Raw genomic sequence first — 15222 nt, 5'->3', positions numbered from 1 at the left:
CAGCTCATCGATAGCGGTGTCTTGGCCAAGAAAATTGCCAAACTGCATCATGTGAGTGCACGACAGTTACTGTAGGAGAACATGATATGAAGTCCATCCATCCATTCAGAAGCCAAGAGGTGGACGTCCAGGAAAAATATTGGAGTCAACAAGTTGTCTCATCTCAATCTAGCAGTTCTGGTGCGACAAACACGGCAGTGGAGGAGGCTCGTATGCTTCATAATAGTGAGATCACAAATGTGCATGCAAGCACTGTGCGATGCACTTTAGGAATGGTGGAATGAAAAAAAGAGGATAAGCCTCCACTATAATATCATCAAAAGAAATGTTGGCTCACGTTTGCAAAAGAGTACGACAAGTGAACAAAAGAAGATTGGTATTGGGTGATATGAAGCAGTGAGAAGAAAGTCAATAGACTAGGCTCTGATGGGTGAAAATGGGTCTGGAAGGAAAAAGAGGCTAACGGATTGAGAAATAGAAGAAACTGTCAAGCTCAGTGGAGGACGACGGAAGATACGGGGTTGTTTCCGAAGCTACTCCCAACTTTGGGAACGTGTAAAAGAGACCTGGAAAAAGATTTAGGTGGAAACGTTCTTGAATCTGATCGTGAGCAGCCCAGAAGGATTCAGGCAGTGCTGAAAGTCAAATGGTAGATTTACAAAATACTAACAAAAATGTTTATGTTTTGAAGCAAAACAATTTCAATGCAGTGACATGACAAGAATCTGCATAACTAATCATATGCTAAATATTGGTGAGTCCAAATTATATATGAGATAGCCAAGATGATTGTCTATAAAATGATGGCAGTCTCACAATCAAAGCAGTAGTGGATGGTGAGATATGGAGCCTGAAAGTAAAAAGTTCCAAACATTGTTACCCTATTGCTCGTCTGTATAGCTTTCCACGGACAGGTGGCTGTACAGTTGGGACCCAGCGCTGCTCTGCCCTTACCTACTTGGACGCCTACTGACACATAGTGAGCTGAACTAAAAGAGTTAGGTACTGTCCCTATTAGGTCACCTTGTTGTGGTGGGATGGCTTTTATGCTTTTTTTAATCAAAATAATGTTAACTAAGCACCTTGTGTTATTAGCATGTATTACTACTATTTACATACTTGTTATAGGGTATTTGCTCATTTTGTTTTTATCATAGTTTCTGTCTGTTAAATGGCCACAATGTAAACGTGCACCTAATGTATGCATTGCCCTTTTATCAAGCTGTGGCTTATTTTTTTTTGGTTAAGATCGTAGATAACTTCATAACATAGAATCAGTGACTTCCCAGAATTATTTCCGTACAGAAATTCTAATAACAATTTGCAATGTTCTATTTTTCATCCGGATCATTCCAAAGCCAGAACTGCCTTTGTGTGATTGGAAGTAATACAAATGTTTTTTTTTTGTTTTTTTTATTTTCAACAGATGTTTAAGAGATTTTCTTCTTAAGTTCCCAAGATCATATGCCCATGAACAGATATAAAAAAAAGGCAAAATGACAGATGTGGAGAAATAGCCTGTGATTTACAATATTAAGCCGCCACTGGAAAACACCAAGCGGAAAAAGAAGAAGAGGCATAAGAAGAAAAAGACGAAATTCCAATTGGTTACATATCTCCAGATTCTTAAGAATATATTATTTACTGAACTATTCCATTAACCTCTTCCTCACCACAGCAATCTTTCCATAACACAGCTTTGTTTTTTTTGTTTTTTTTTTCTCATACTTGACACATTTAGGCTGCTATTCTTTTATCGACAGCTCTGACATTTTACAGATTAATTTATTTAATACTGACGACTATTAAAAGGTACTGCACGAGATCAACATTACTACATTGTATCCAGAGGAATATGATTATATACCTTCGGTACTTTACAAATCTTTGACTTATTTTTTTTTTCCATTGACCCGTGAACCTGTTTGTTATCGTAGCACAATGTTCTCGAACCTGCGGCTGTCCAACTGTTCAAATACTGCAACTCAAGCATGCCCTAAGAGCCGCAGGCTACCGTTGTAGCACCTTTAGTAAAACTGTAACCAGTTCTTGTCTGCTCTTTACTTGTTAATGCTAGTAGCAATGTTACACTTTAAAAAAAATGCACAGGATGAACCTTTACTTTGTCTCATGCTGGAGCAAGCTCTAGAGGTCAAATTTTTGACCGGGAAAGTTGCGACGACTCAAACATTTTCCATGCAGCCAATAAAGAATGGAGGAAAAGAAGTAAAGACCTTAGTAAGCACAAACTTTCCGTTTCCTGAATTGTCTTGATCGTGATCTATTGGAGCCCCATTCCAAGCTTTCCTATGGAGTCCCATGGATGCGTTTTACATCTCCGATGTGATATCATGAGGTGGAACCACGAACAAAGATGAAGTATTTCACACCATACAGAAACTTGTAAATACATGGGTCGTGAACCTCCGGCTTTATCTATTGCTGTTATCTAGTTGTATTGTTTGATTTATCACTGACCCCCATATCTCATCAGTACTGTATAAAAAATTTGCTAAACATCATTTTACTGTGCGATGTATCTACTGACAATGGTTCTTATTTATTCCATTCTTTCGCCTTAACCACCCACCCTTGTTCATTGTTTCTTGTGTTGTTGCGGTTTATGCATAATTTAATAATTTGTTCCTTAATGTACACTGCTGAGAAAGAATGACTTATATATTTGAAAATAAAAAAAAAATGAAGCAAGGAAAGATTTGTTCCTAAATCAAGGCTAAGTAGAACTAGAGGAACGTTCATAACCATCATCAAGTTTGTCCCGAAATGCGTTTTTTTTCTTAATTCGTGTAAGCCATATAAGAGAGACACTCAGGCTGTGAATTGTCAAAAAAAAAAGGTCAAAGTGTGCGATTCTGAACATGGCAATACCAAATATGTGCATATTTGATTGTTTTTTACTGTTTTATTTTGAATGGGGCTAAAGGGGGTGCTTTGAACTTTTATGTTTTTTATATTTTTAAAAACTTTTTTTAAACTTGCCATGCTTCAATAGTCTCCATGGAAGACTAGAAGCTGCAGTTGTCTGATCGCCTCTGCTACATACAGACGATGATCAGATCGCCTGTATGTAGCAGAAATGCTCATTTGCTATGAGTGCCGACCACGGGGTGGCGCTCATAGCAATCCGGCAGTGACAACCATAGAGGTCTGCTTCAGATCTCTGGTTGTCATGCCGACCCATCAGTGACCCGTGATCAGGTCACCGATGGGTGGGATTTACAACACGCTTCCCGTGAGCGCAAGTTTAATGCCGCTGTCAGAGATTGACAGTGGCATTTAACTAGTTAACAGCCGCAGATGGATCGCGATTCCAGCCGCAGCTGTTGCGGGCATATGTCAGCTGTACATATCAGCTGTTATGTGCCCGGAAAAGTCCTCAGCTCCGGAGCCCACACCAAACAGGGGGAGTCCAATATCTGCGTACTATTACGCCCAATGTCGGAAAGCGGTTAAAATAGTTGAACAAGCATAAAAAATATCTGATGCGTTTCAAGTCAGGCTGACTCTTAATCATTGAAAAAGTTCTACAATAATCAGCCAGATTTGAAATGTGTCAGGTATTTTTTATGACCACGCTACTATTATAGTAAAGTTACAAATAAAAAAAAATTTGCTTTTAATTCGCTTTGCTGGATTGAAAAACCTTTTTACATCAAATGAAATAATCTGTCTCTCAATCACATCATGAGCCTATCATCTACACCTCTGTTGTAGAGATGTCCTCAGCCATTGGATCTCCTTGACTTAATTTATTATTTACATGCTTATATAACGCCATCATATTCTGCAGCAGTTTGCAGACATCATCACTGTCCCCATTTGGGCTCACAATCTAAATTCCCTACCCGTATGTCTTTAGAGAGTGGGAGGAAACCAGAGAACCCAGAGAAAACTCATGCAAACATGAAAAGAACATATAAAAAGTCTTAACAGATGTTGTCCTTGGTAGGACCATTGAGCGACCACCGTGCTGATCCACTACTTCTAGATCCGATTCTTTAGCGTTTATCAGTATTAGACCCTCAAGGCTACACAACCAAACTTGCTCCAGTGAGTAGTTCTTTTAATCTGTTGGATTCTTGAGTATTTCCATCCACTCAATATTATAAATACTGTATTTCCCCTAATCACTTCTTGTCATCTTGGTTTGCCAAAGCTAGCCATACACACTATATGGCTGTTGGCCGAACCTTGGTTCAGCCAATCGTTTGACCATCAGTCATCTCGGCAAACACTTCGATACACAGGAGCACTCATTTGGCCGAACTCTTCTGTATCCTTTGTGAGAAAGCCACCAACTAACACGATGGCCAGCTCCTTATCTCAGGTCGAACAAGGCTATCTGCAGTCCGCAATTGGAAATGCACGATCGACATCTCTCTCAGCCATCAGTTGGCTGGCACACTCTTGCACATTAGTATGTTGGCTGAACCCATTGATATCAATATTAGTCTAATGTGTATGGGGGCATTTAGTTTGATGTTCTGTAGCATTTTAATGCATAGAATTAAAGGATGGGGATAGAGAGAGAGGATATAGTATCTGTATGTATTTTCTTTCTCGCTTGTAATTATTATAACTGGGCTTTAGGATTATGTCTTGGATTATCCAAGGCATCATTGATAGACTACAGTGCGTAGCTTCATTTGATTTTGTTGGATGACATTTTCCAGCTGTGGTCTGATGCCTTCAGGAATCTCATTTGACTCAAGATAAAATTCAGCATTTGGATGAGAGTGGATAAGAGTCCAGTTTTAAGCATTCAGGGGGAGTCTCAATCCTAACTCATAGGCCAGGTTTAGTTGGCCAAACGAAGACTCGGGATCTCATAACGTCCACAAATTGTGGTTGTGTCTGGCGCCTTGTGCTCATACGCATATCTAAAAAATGCAGGAGCTGCCTACCATTTACATGAACTATCAATACCAACTAAATAAATCGTGCTAAATAGTCTCAAAAAACATCCATTCTATTAAAGATTTTTTTAAAAGAACAATGATAACGATCACACATACGTACAGAGTATCTCCAAAGTTGGACCACAATTACACTAATGTCTACAAGAAATGCGAAAGGTGCACAAGAGCAAACAGATCGAAATTAATCTGTAAATATAACTAGACAGATGGTGTAAAGATATAAATAGAAAGCCACATACTTACATCAAGTGATGTCCCCAGATGGGAAAATGTATATTGTGGTTACCAGGCCCCTACGCACGTTTCACCCAAGCTTTGTCAGGGGGGTGTCAGCGTTTGGATAGAAAGTGGATAAGAATCTAGTTTTAAGCATTCAGGGGGTGTCTCCATCCTTACTCATAGGTCGAGTTTATTTGGCCAAACGAAGACTCAGGAAGTCACGTTCACAAATTGTGGTAGTGACTGGCGCCTTGTGCTCATATGCATATCAAAAAAATGCAGGAGCTGTCTGCTATTTACATGAACTAGTCTGGTCTGTAAATCGGACCAAAGTAATGAATGCTGAGATTAATTTTTTCTACACACAGGTCAGTGGATAATGTGGAAAATTGACCATGTGAACTGGCACATTGGTTATAATGGGTCCTTGTGCAATCCGTGATGCCCAAAGGAGAGCATGTGTTTGCACATCGTGCCTGTCTGAACGAGACCTTAAGAATATAAGCTGTGAAGTCTTTTAAATCAAGCATAGGTAAAAAAGGATGATGGTCCCCAATTCATTAATACTGGTGTTTCTGAGCAAGTCTTAGAGAGGGCTATGCAGGAATAAAATGGGCCAAATTCATTAAGATGCACATGCCACTTAATGAATTTTGTGCACCTTATCAGGATTATTCTGACTATACAACTCTTCCAGCCACTACTTAACACATAAAAAAATATCTTTTATTGTATGAACCTGTTAATTTGCATTAATGGAGCCATTTTGTATTTTGACTTCACAGCAAAGGTCGCTGTGCTACATGCAGGGTCTGACTAGGGTACCTAGTGCCCACCAGGGTAATTGACTCTAGGGGCCCACTCTATGGCTACCATAAACGGTATTATTACTTGTTCATTTGTAAGCATCTCTCACGTGTGCCTTTTAGCAAACTATACAGTGTGCAAAAGAACTGTAATGTGCACTGCACAATATCAAAGTTTATTTATTTATTTTTTTAAATGGAAGAAACGCAAATAACTGTCAATCTTCCTTGTCTGTGGCTCCATGCAAGGTTTTGCCTTGTGAGCTAAGGATGATTCTGAGAAATTTCAGCAATCAACCCAGAACTACATGAGAGGACCTGGTCAATGACCTGAAGAGAGCTGGGACCACAGTCTCAAAAATCACCATTAGTAACACACTACACCATCATGGATCAAAATCCTGCAGGGCATGCAAGTTCCCCCTGCTCACCCCAGAACATGTCCAGACCCATTTGAAGATCACCAGTGACCATCAATATGATGAGGAGGCATGGGAGAAGGTAAGGTGGACAGATGAGACCAAAATAGAAAGTTTTGGTATAAACTCCCCTCGCTGCATTTGGAAGAAAAAGGATGAGTACAACCCCAAGAACACCATCCCAACTGTGATGCATGGTGGGGGAATCATCATACTTTGGGGGTGCTTTTCTGCAAAGGGGACAGGACGACTTCATCGTATTGAAGGGAGGATGGATGGGGTCATATAACACAATATTGTTGCCAATAACCCCATTCCCTTAGTAAGTGCAATAAAGATGGGTAGTACCTAGATTTTCCAGCATGACAATGACCCAAAACACACAGCCAGGGCAACTAAGGAGTGTCTCCGTAAGAAGCATTTCTAGGTCCTGGAGTGGCCTAGCCAGTCTCCAGAGCTGAACCCAATAGAAATTCTTTGGAGGGAGCTGAAATTCCATTTTGACCATCGACAGCCCTGAAACATCTGAAGAAGATCTTTATCTTCCATCTATCTTCATCTTTCTCTGGATCTATGAAGCCAGAGCTGTCAATCACATTAGAGGGGAGAGGTGGAGATTAAGTAAACAAGCAGGAACTCTTCTGTACTGACAGCGTCCCGTTAAGGGTAACTTTTCACCTTGAGAAACTGTATTTATCTGCAGATATGGTTAACTGCTTAATGGAAAAGCGTTACAGGGAGAAAATTAAGTTTTATTCTCCTTGCCACAGCTCACTTCCAGTATGGATGGCCCGAGTGCCAGCGGCAGTGTTGGGTATTGAGATGAGTTTCTCGCATTACACATGCAAGTGTGACCCTGGCCTATAAATCAGTATAGTGTGTATATAATTTATATAGTGAATATATGTGATTTGTGTATATATGTGATTTGTGTATACACACAGAAATAAGATAAATGGATCTCTTGGCAACAAATGCCATGAAGAAGATGGGGACCTCCTGTCACCATCACAACGCAGGAGTGAGGGAAGACATTTTGATATCATCAACTAGAAGGCAGAAAGAGGAGAGAGGGCAGCTGTAGTGGGGCAGAGAGCGCAGTTCTGTGGGGGGGCAAAGAGAGCACAGCTCTGTGGGGGCAGAGAGAGCACAGCTCTGGGGGGTAGAGAGAGCACAGCTCTGGGGGCAGAGAGAGCGCAGCTCTGGGGGGCAGAGAGAGCGCAGCTCTGGGGGGCAGAGAGAGGGCAGCTGTGTGGGGCAGAGAGAGGGCAGCTGTAGTGGGGCAGAGAGAGCGCAGTTCTGTGGGGGGGCAAAGAGAGCACAGCTCTGGGGGGCAGAGAGGGGGCAGCTGTGGGGGGGCAGAGAGGGGGCAGCTGTGTGGGGCAGAGAGAGCGCAGCTCTGGGGGGCAGCTGTGTGGGGCAGAGAGAGCGCAGCTCTGGGGGGCAGAGAGAGGGCAGCTGTGTGGGGCAGAGAGGGCAGCTGTAGTGGGGCAGAGAGAGCGCAGTTCTGTGGGGGGGGCAAAGAGAGCACAGCTCTGGGGGGCAGAGAGGGGGCAGCTGTGGGGGGGCAGAGAGGGGGCAGCTGTGTGGGGCAGAGAGAGCGCAGCTCTGGGGGGCAGCTGTGTGGGGCAGAGAGAGCGCAGCTCTGGGGGGCAGAGAGAGGGCAGCTGTGTGGGGCAGAGAGAGGGCAGCTGTAGTGGGGCAGAGAGAGCGCAGTTCTGTGGGGGGGCAAAGAGAGCACAGCTCTGGGGGGTAGAGAGAGGGCAGCTGTGGGGGGGCAGAGAGGGGGCAGCTGTGGGGGGGCAGAGAGGGCAGCTGTGGGGGTCAAACAGGAAAACCAGCTTTTGTAGATGTGAAGGACAGTAGAGAGTCAGGAGAGAGCCATTATCGGGGAGCTCCGTTACTCACTTCAGGCCAGCACTGTGTTCCTCTGGAGCCTCCTCTCCCCCTCCTGAGTCCTGACCATGCTGACCTCAGAGTTTAGCTGCCAGCAGTGCAGGAGGGGAGCCAGCGGACACCGTCTCTTCCATTAGCACCTTCTTCTTCTCTGCTAGCTTTGACTGCAAGGACCTGAGCATCGCGCGCCCCTGCACTGTTAAAATGCCGGCAGCAGTGCGCAAAATCCTGGCTGCCATGGCAGCACGCTGAGCACCTTGCACTTTAAAAGCCCACCCCCGTGCACATGACCCCCTGCTCGGCTTCCTGGCCCAGCCTGCCACTGTCCTGAGCGCTGTGCGAGCCCCAGCACTTTTAAAGGGCCCACGGCTACAAATATAAATGCATGCATTGTATTTCTTCCCCCCTCTCTCCTCAGCTGGGGCCCACCGGGGATTTCCCCGGTACCCCGCCAGGCCAGACTGAGCATGGCTACCTGTATGGAATAGTTGTTGGCCGGTGGAGCTAGTTGGCAGTGATATGGTTTCCAAGCCTTGTTGAAACCAAAGGGATCGAACCAGTGACAAAAGTAGCAGACAATAAAGGACTTATTCAGTCTAGGTTCAAAACTTAGTAATTGTTAAGAAATTGAGTCGGGTATCATAAGTTTAACAGCTATCAGGATTAATTAAACCAGAATGCAATAATTGGCATGGTTCACACCACCAAAAGACTGAAACACAGAAAAACACAGTAAAACAAACGTATAAAAATGCTCTGCTGTAAAAAAGTAACAGTAAACAGCAAGTGCTAGTAAAACGATAACAAAACAGGGAATTTGATTGATATGTTTTCTGCAAAAAATGTATACTAAGCCGCTCTACCAAACGTCAAGGTAACCCCATATCAGAGCAGTCCCTAACTGATGTATTTAAAAACCTGATCATGCGTATAGTACCTATATGAGCAGGATTCAGACAGGTAATGTCCAATGTGGACACGCTATGGAAGATGGCTTTTATGTGCATGGCCCACAAGGGAAGAGTGGAAACATCCCTAATCTTGCAAAAACAAGATTAGTTTTAAAAAAGACATCAACAAACTGGAGCAAGTTCAGAAAAGAGCGACCAGAATGGTGACCGGTCTGCAAACCCTGTCTTATGAGGAAAGGTTGCAGGATTTGGGAATGTTTAGTTTGCAAAAGAGAAGACTGAGAGGAGACTTAATAGCTGTCTACAAATATCTAAAGGGCTGTCACTTTGTAGAAGGATCAACTTTATTCTCATTTGCACAAGGAAAGACTATAAGCAATGGGATGAAGCTGAATGGGAGGAGACACAGATTAGATATTAGAAAAAACTTTTTGACAGTTAGAGTGATCAATGAGTGGAACAGGCTGCCACGAGAAGTGGTGAGTTCTCCTTCAATGGAAGTCTTCAAACAGAGGCTGGACAGACATCTAACTGGGATGATTTAGCGAATCCTGCTTTGAGCAGGGGGTTGGACCAGATGGCCCAGGAGGTCCCTTCCAACTCTACCATTCTATGATTCTATGATTCTATGATTCTATGAAATGCACATAAAAGCCGTCATCTATAGCGTCTCCACATCGGACACTACCTGTCTGAATCCTGCTCATATAGGTACTATACGCATGATCAGGTTTTTAAATACATCAGTTAGGGACTGCTCTGATATGGGGTTACCTTGACGTTTGGTAGTGCGGCTTAGTATACATTTTTTGCAAAAAACGTATCAACCAAATTCCCTGTTTTGTTATCTCTTTACTAGCACTTGCTGTTTACTGTTACTTTTTTACAGCAGAGCATTTTTATATGTTTGTTTTACTGTGCTTTTCTGTGTTTCAATAATTGGAATGGTCAGAATTTCACTTGAGCAATTAATAAAGCATCATACACCCACATTGGCTGCCAAAAACACCTGCCGGTGATTTGCCCCAACTATCGGCTGATGAGCACCCCCAGTTTTCAGAAAATGATGCCCATTTTTCAAAAAACAAACTTGAATTGCTGGTGCATAATTTGTGTGTGAAAAAAGGGCATAGGTGGATGAGGGAGGAGTTTTCCTGGAAAGTATAGCACTAGCCCCTATTTCTGTAGATTAGAACCAAATTTTCATTGATAGTTGCAAAATCTAGTTCAACACCTATGTGAATGGCACTGGGCCCTGAACTTATATATGCAAGCCCTTAGAATAAAAAAGGAATATTTGGTGAACCCCTATAAGAACAAATTAGTAAAAAAAGAAAAAGTGTTAACAGAAACAGATTGACCATCAATTTAAGATATGTGAGGGTACCACATCCAGCACCCCCTTGGCATTGACTTGATGTAATGAGTGTACGGAGCAGAACACCACTGCTTTGTTCATCTCTTTGCTCCAGATCATCTCCCATTCATTGGAAGGCTCATTTCTGTACTCTGGAGCAATGTGAGGAGCTACAAGAGCTATTTGGGCCTGAATGGATTCTTAATGTTGTAAATATTCTTCAATGTCCTAAACAAACTGTGACTGGCCTTGCAGTTGGTTACCCACCCATGGAGACAGTTCATCAGTCCATAATATGGACCAAGTTACTCTGTTTTGGTACTGTGCATAGGATCTGTAAACTCATAACAGAGCTTCTACAGACAATTTGCAGTAGCTACTCTACTTAGCAGGTCTTGTTTTGGTGTTCACCCTTACGCTGCAAGGGTCCTTGGATTGTGGCTACGGAGTAGCTGCTGCCCCCATTTAAAGATTTGGCAATGCTAATTGTGGACAAAGTAGATCGAAACTGGAGAGATGGAACCCATAGGAAAGTCAACAGGCAATACAAGGGTTGTAAGTGTAGGGTGAGGTCCTCAATCTAAGGGTAAACCAGCGATACCGGTCAGGTACAGCAATCATAGAATCATAGAATCGTAGAGTTGGAAGGGTCCTCCTGGGCCATCTGGTTCAACCCCCTGCTCAAAGCAGGATTCGCTAAATCATCCCAGTCAGATGTCTGTCCAGCCTCTGTTTGAAGACTTCTATTGAAGGAGAACTCACCACTTCTCGTGGCAGCTTGTTCCACTCATTGATCACTCTAACTGTCAAAAAGTTTTTTCTAATATCTAATCTGTGTCTCCTCCCATTCAGTTTCATCCCATTGCTTCTAGTCTTTCCTTGTGCAAATGAGAATAAAGTTGATCCTTCTGCAATGTGACAGCCCTTTAGATATTTGTAGACAGCTATTAAGTCTCCTCTCAGTCTTCTCTTTTGCAAACTAAACAATCCCAAATCCTGCAACCTACCTCATAAGACAGGGTTTGCAGACCGGTCACCATTCTGGTCGCTCTTTTCTGAACTTGCTCCAGTTTGTTGATGTCTTTTTTAAAATGTGGTGCCCAAAACTGGACACAATATTCCAGATGAGGTCTGACCAAAGAGGAGTAGAGGGTAATAATGACTTCACGTGATCTAGACTGTATGCTTCTGCTAATACATCCTAGAATTGCATTTACCTTTTTTGCTGCTGCATCACACTGTTGACTCATATTCAGTCTGTGATCTATTAGTATACCCAAGTCTTTTTCACATGAGCTGTTGCTTAGCCCTATTCCTCCCATTCTGTATATGCTTTTTTCATTTTTATTGCCCAGATGTAGTACTTTGCATTTTTCCCTGTTAAAAACCATTCTGTTAGTTGCTGCCCACTTCTCCAGTTTATTTATATCTTTTTGAATCCTCTCTCTTCTCTAGTATTAGCTATCCCTCCTAGCTTTGTGTCATTAGCAAATTTAATCAGTTTACCCTCAATTCCTTCATCTAAATCATTGATAAAGATGTTGAACAATACAGGGCCCAGGACAGAGCCCTGTGGTACCCCACTTGAGACATTCTTCCAACTGGATGTGCAGCCATTTACGACCACTCTTTGGGTCCGATCACTAAGCCAGTTATGAATCCACCTAACAGTTGCCTTGTCCATTCCATACTTAGTCATTTTTTCAATAAGGATTGTATGAGATACTTTGTCAAATGCTTTGCTGAAGTCAAGATATACTATATCTACAGCATTTCCTTGATCCGCCCAATCAGTGATTCCGTCATAGAAGGAAATTAAGTTAGTCTGACATGACTTATTAGTTACAAACCCATGCTGACTCTGTTTAACCACTTAATTTTTATCCAGGTACTGACATACATGTTGTTTAATAATTTGTTCAAAGATCTTTCCTGGTATAGAAGTCAGACTCACCGGCCTATAATTGCCTGGGTCCACCTTCTTCCCCTTTTTGAAGATAGGAACAACATTTGCTCTTCTCCAGTCTTCTGGGACTTCTCCTGTTCTCCAATCATTGCATCGGGTGCAGTAGAAAAAAATCTTCAAATCTGGATATCTTATTGATTGACAAACTTACCCTACCTTTGGTCTGCTGACCGGTCCCACCAATTGGCTGATTGGCAAGACCTTATAGGCAAATTTTACAATATAAATAGTTGGGCAGCAAGAAGCTTATGGTGATTTGACTGTGTCACCCACCAGAAGAGGAGAACACTCAATGATGTCAACTCTAGATCAGAGTGATGGCACCAAACAGAGGAGGCACAAGCGAGATTTGGTGACTATGTGACATGATCATAAAATAACAGGAATTATCATGTAAGTAATAACTCCCCACCCATCAATTTTATTACAGCTCCAGCTAATGTTCATTGTCGTTAGTATTACTGCATGGTTTTAGCACCATCTAGTGTTTTAACAGTAATATTAGACAATCAATAGAAACTATAATACATTCTAAAAATCAAATTCTAGTTTTTTTAGCCTATTAGGATTAGTAGGAGGTTATAGCAGGACTAAGCTAAACTCCTAACTGCAAATCTGACTTCAATGTTTTCCATGTTTTTTTTTATCTTGAGGGCAGTTTACTGTCTTCACTGAATCTGGACAGTACAACTACATCGCCTACTTCACTGTCTGATGAATCATTGTATTAGATATAACACATTTCCTGATGACTTGCCAGCTACTTTTACTCAGCTCTGATTGAAAAATAATCCTGGGATTTTTTTGGCAGCTGCTATTATTTTTATGTCTATTATATTACTCCAGAATGTAACTTTAAGGATCTTCAAAAATGGTAACGCAAGCAAAAAAAAAAAAAAAATTCTGAAAATATGCGAGATAGTATAGTTGTAATCATACTGATCTTGATAATTATAATTCTAAGTCATTTTTACTGTTGAGTGAATGCCATAAAAAAAGCAAAAAAAAACAATTGAGGAGCTGCGTTTTCTTTTTGCTGTTTCAACTCACTTGGATTTTTTCCCCATTTTTCAGTATATCGTATTATAAAATGAATGGTGTCATTCAAATTTACAATTAGTCAGACAAAAAAAATAAACAACATCGTTATTTTGATGGAAAACTTAAAGTTATCGCATCTAGAAGTTGAGGGAAAAATGAAAGTGCAACAATGAAAAATTGCTGGGTATTAAGGGGTTGAATGGGATTATATGGCAGTCATTGGGTTAAATATGAGTAAATTATAAATGGATTACCAGAATTATTCCAGAATTAATAATCAGGCATCTCTTGATCCGTTTTGAGAATAAACTTTTCCCGTGATAGATTTTCATGTGTCAATTGAAAGAGTAAAATTTTGGCAAACAAAAAATTAAAGGCTCACTTCTTCAAATAGTTTTCAACAGAAATCTTGGGTAAAACTGTATGAAATGTCTCAATGAAATGTATGAATTTGGGTCTTTTGACGCCATCTTCGTCCTCTTTTTCAAAAATAGGTAGAAATTTGCGCAAGAGGGGTCCAAGAAATTCATCATAATTTACTCTAGAAAAGTGGTGTTAATTTAGTTAATAATGTGCTCCCGATCTTCTCTAGGACCTTTCAAGGGTCCAACTTGGGACAGGACAATTGGAAAAATAATGTGAAAACTATATTTTCCGCAGATTCCATAAGTCTGCCAAGCGAAAAAGCTTTTTCTTATAACACATTTTCTTATCGCAACACCTATTATATCTTGCTTTTTTTGTTTCTGAGAATTTTTTTAGAATATAGAAAAGCTTGACATGCCAGCCAAAAAAAAGATATATTTTTAAAAAATGTGTTCACTAAAACCCTTTTTTTCTTTATATACAAAAGAACTTTTTATATCATACCAAAAAAAACGCACGCTGAGCCAAAAAGCCATTCTTACATTGTGCTGGCTTATGGCGGCACATTTTGTATCTTTTTTCTTTAACATTTCACAGAGCTTTTTTATATACCGTATATTTTCCTCCGACTCGCACATCTTGTTCCCTTAAATTCCACTCATTTCCAACACCAGTTTGGGGACAGAGTAAAGTATTGAATAGATTTTGGATGGTCTACTAGGCCTTGTATGATATATAATACAAATTCCATTCAATGAATTCCATCCAGCAGGGTGATTTGTACTAGGAGGAGCACAATAGTAAAATCTTTTACCTTTCTACAAATGTGAACAAAGATTTGGGAGATATCAACAGTAGAGTTGAGCGACTTTTGGTTTTTTAGGGTCACGTTTCGTTTCGTGAAACCCGACTTTTCCAAAAGTCGGGTCGAGCAAGATCGTCCGATTATAGGGAAAAGTCGGGGTCGTCCCGAAACACGAAACCCAATGTAAGTCAATGGGGAATAAAAGTCGGCAGTGAGAGGAGGACAGGAAACACACGTACAGTGCCCATTTGAATGCCAAAAGCATCAATTCTTCTTACTTAAGCTTGTCAACCTTAATTAACTTCATAATACAAGTTACGCACTGAAAAATGGGGGTTATTTGGCTAAAGTTGTGGGGGGGAGGGCTGGCTCCAGGTTTTCATGTGCCCTGGGCGAAAGAGCGCCCCTTTAACACATACCACAACTCATCATGCTCCGATACGGCAGAGAAATAGCGGTATAGTACAATGAAAAATACCTCACTTTTTACATCTCA

The 15222-nt window shown here is 41.3% G+C and overlaps 1 protein-coding gene across 4 annotated transcripts in view; it reads left to right on the top strand.

Annotated features, from left to right (window-relative positions):
- The window catches only part of LOC141085425 (cell adhesion molecule CEACAM16-like), a 74353-nt gene extending 71639 nt beyond the window's left edge, over positions 1-2714 (top strand). For all 4 annotated transcript variants that reach the window (XR_012231299.1, XR_012231297.1, XR_012231298.1 and 1 more), the window contains one exon: positions 1427-2714. The gene's annotated coding sequence lies outside the window, so the exon portion shown is untranslated. The remainder of the gene's footprint in view (positions 1-1426) is intronic.
- The last annotated feature ends 12508 nt before the right edge of the window (positions 2715-15222 follow it).

The sequence above is a fragment of the Dendrobates tinctorius genome, unplaced genomic scaffold (assembly GCF_039654945.1).
Source record: "Dendrobates tinctorius isolate UK_male_01 unplaced genomic scaffold, ASM3965494v1 ptg000028l, whole genome shotgun sequence".
Classification (NCBI taxonomy): Eukaryota; Metazoa; Chordata; class Amphibia; order Anura; family Dendrobatidae; genus Dendrobates; species Dendrobates tinctorius.
The sequence above is the reverse complement of the archived record's forward strand: the minus strand, read 5'-3'. Positions and strand labels throughout refer to the sequence as shown.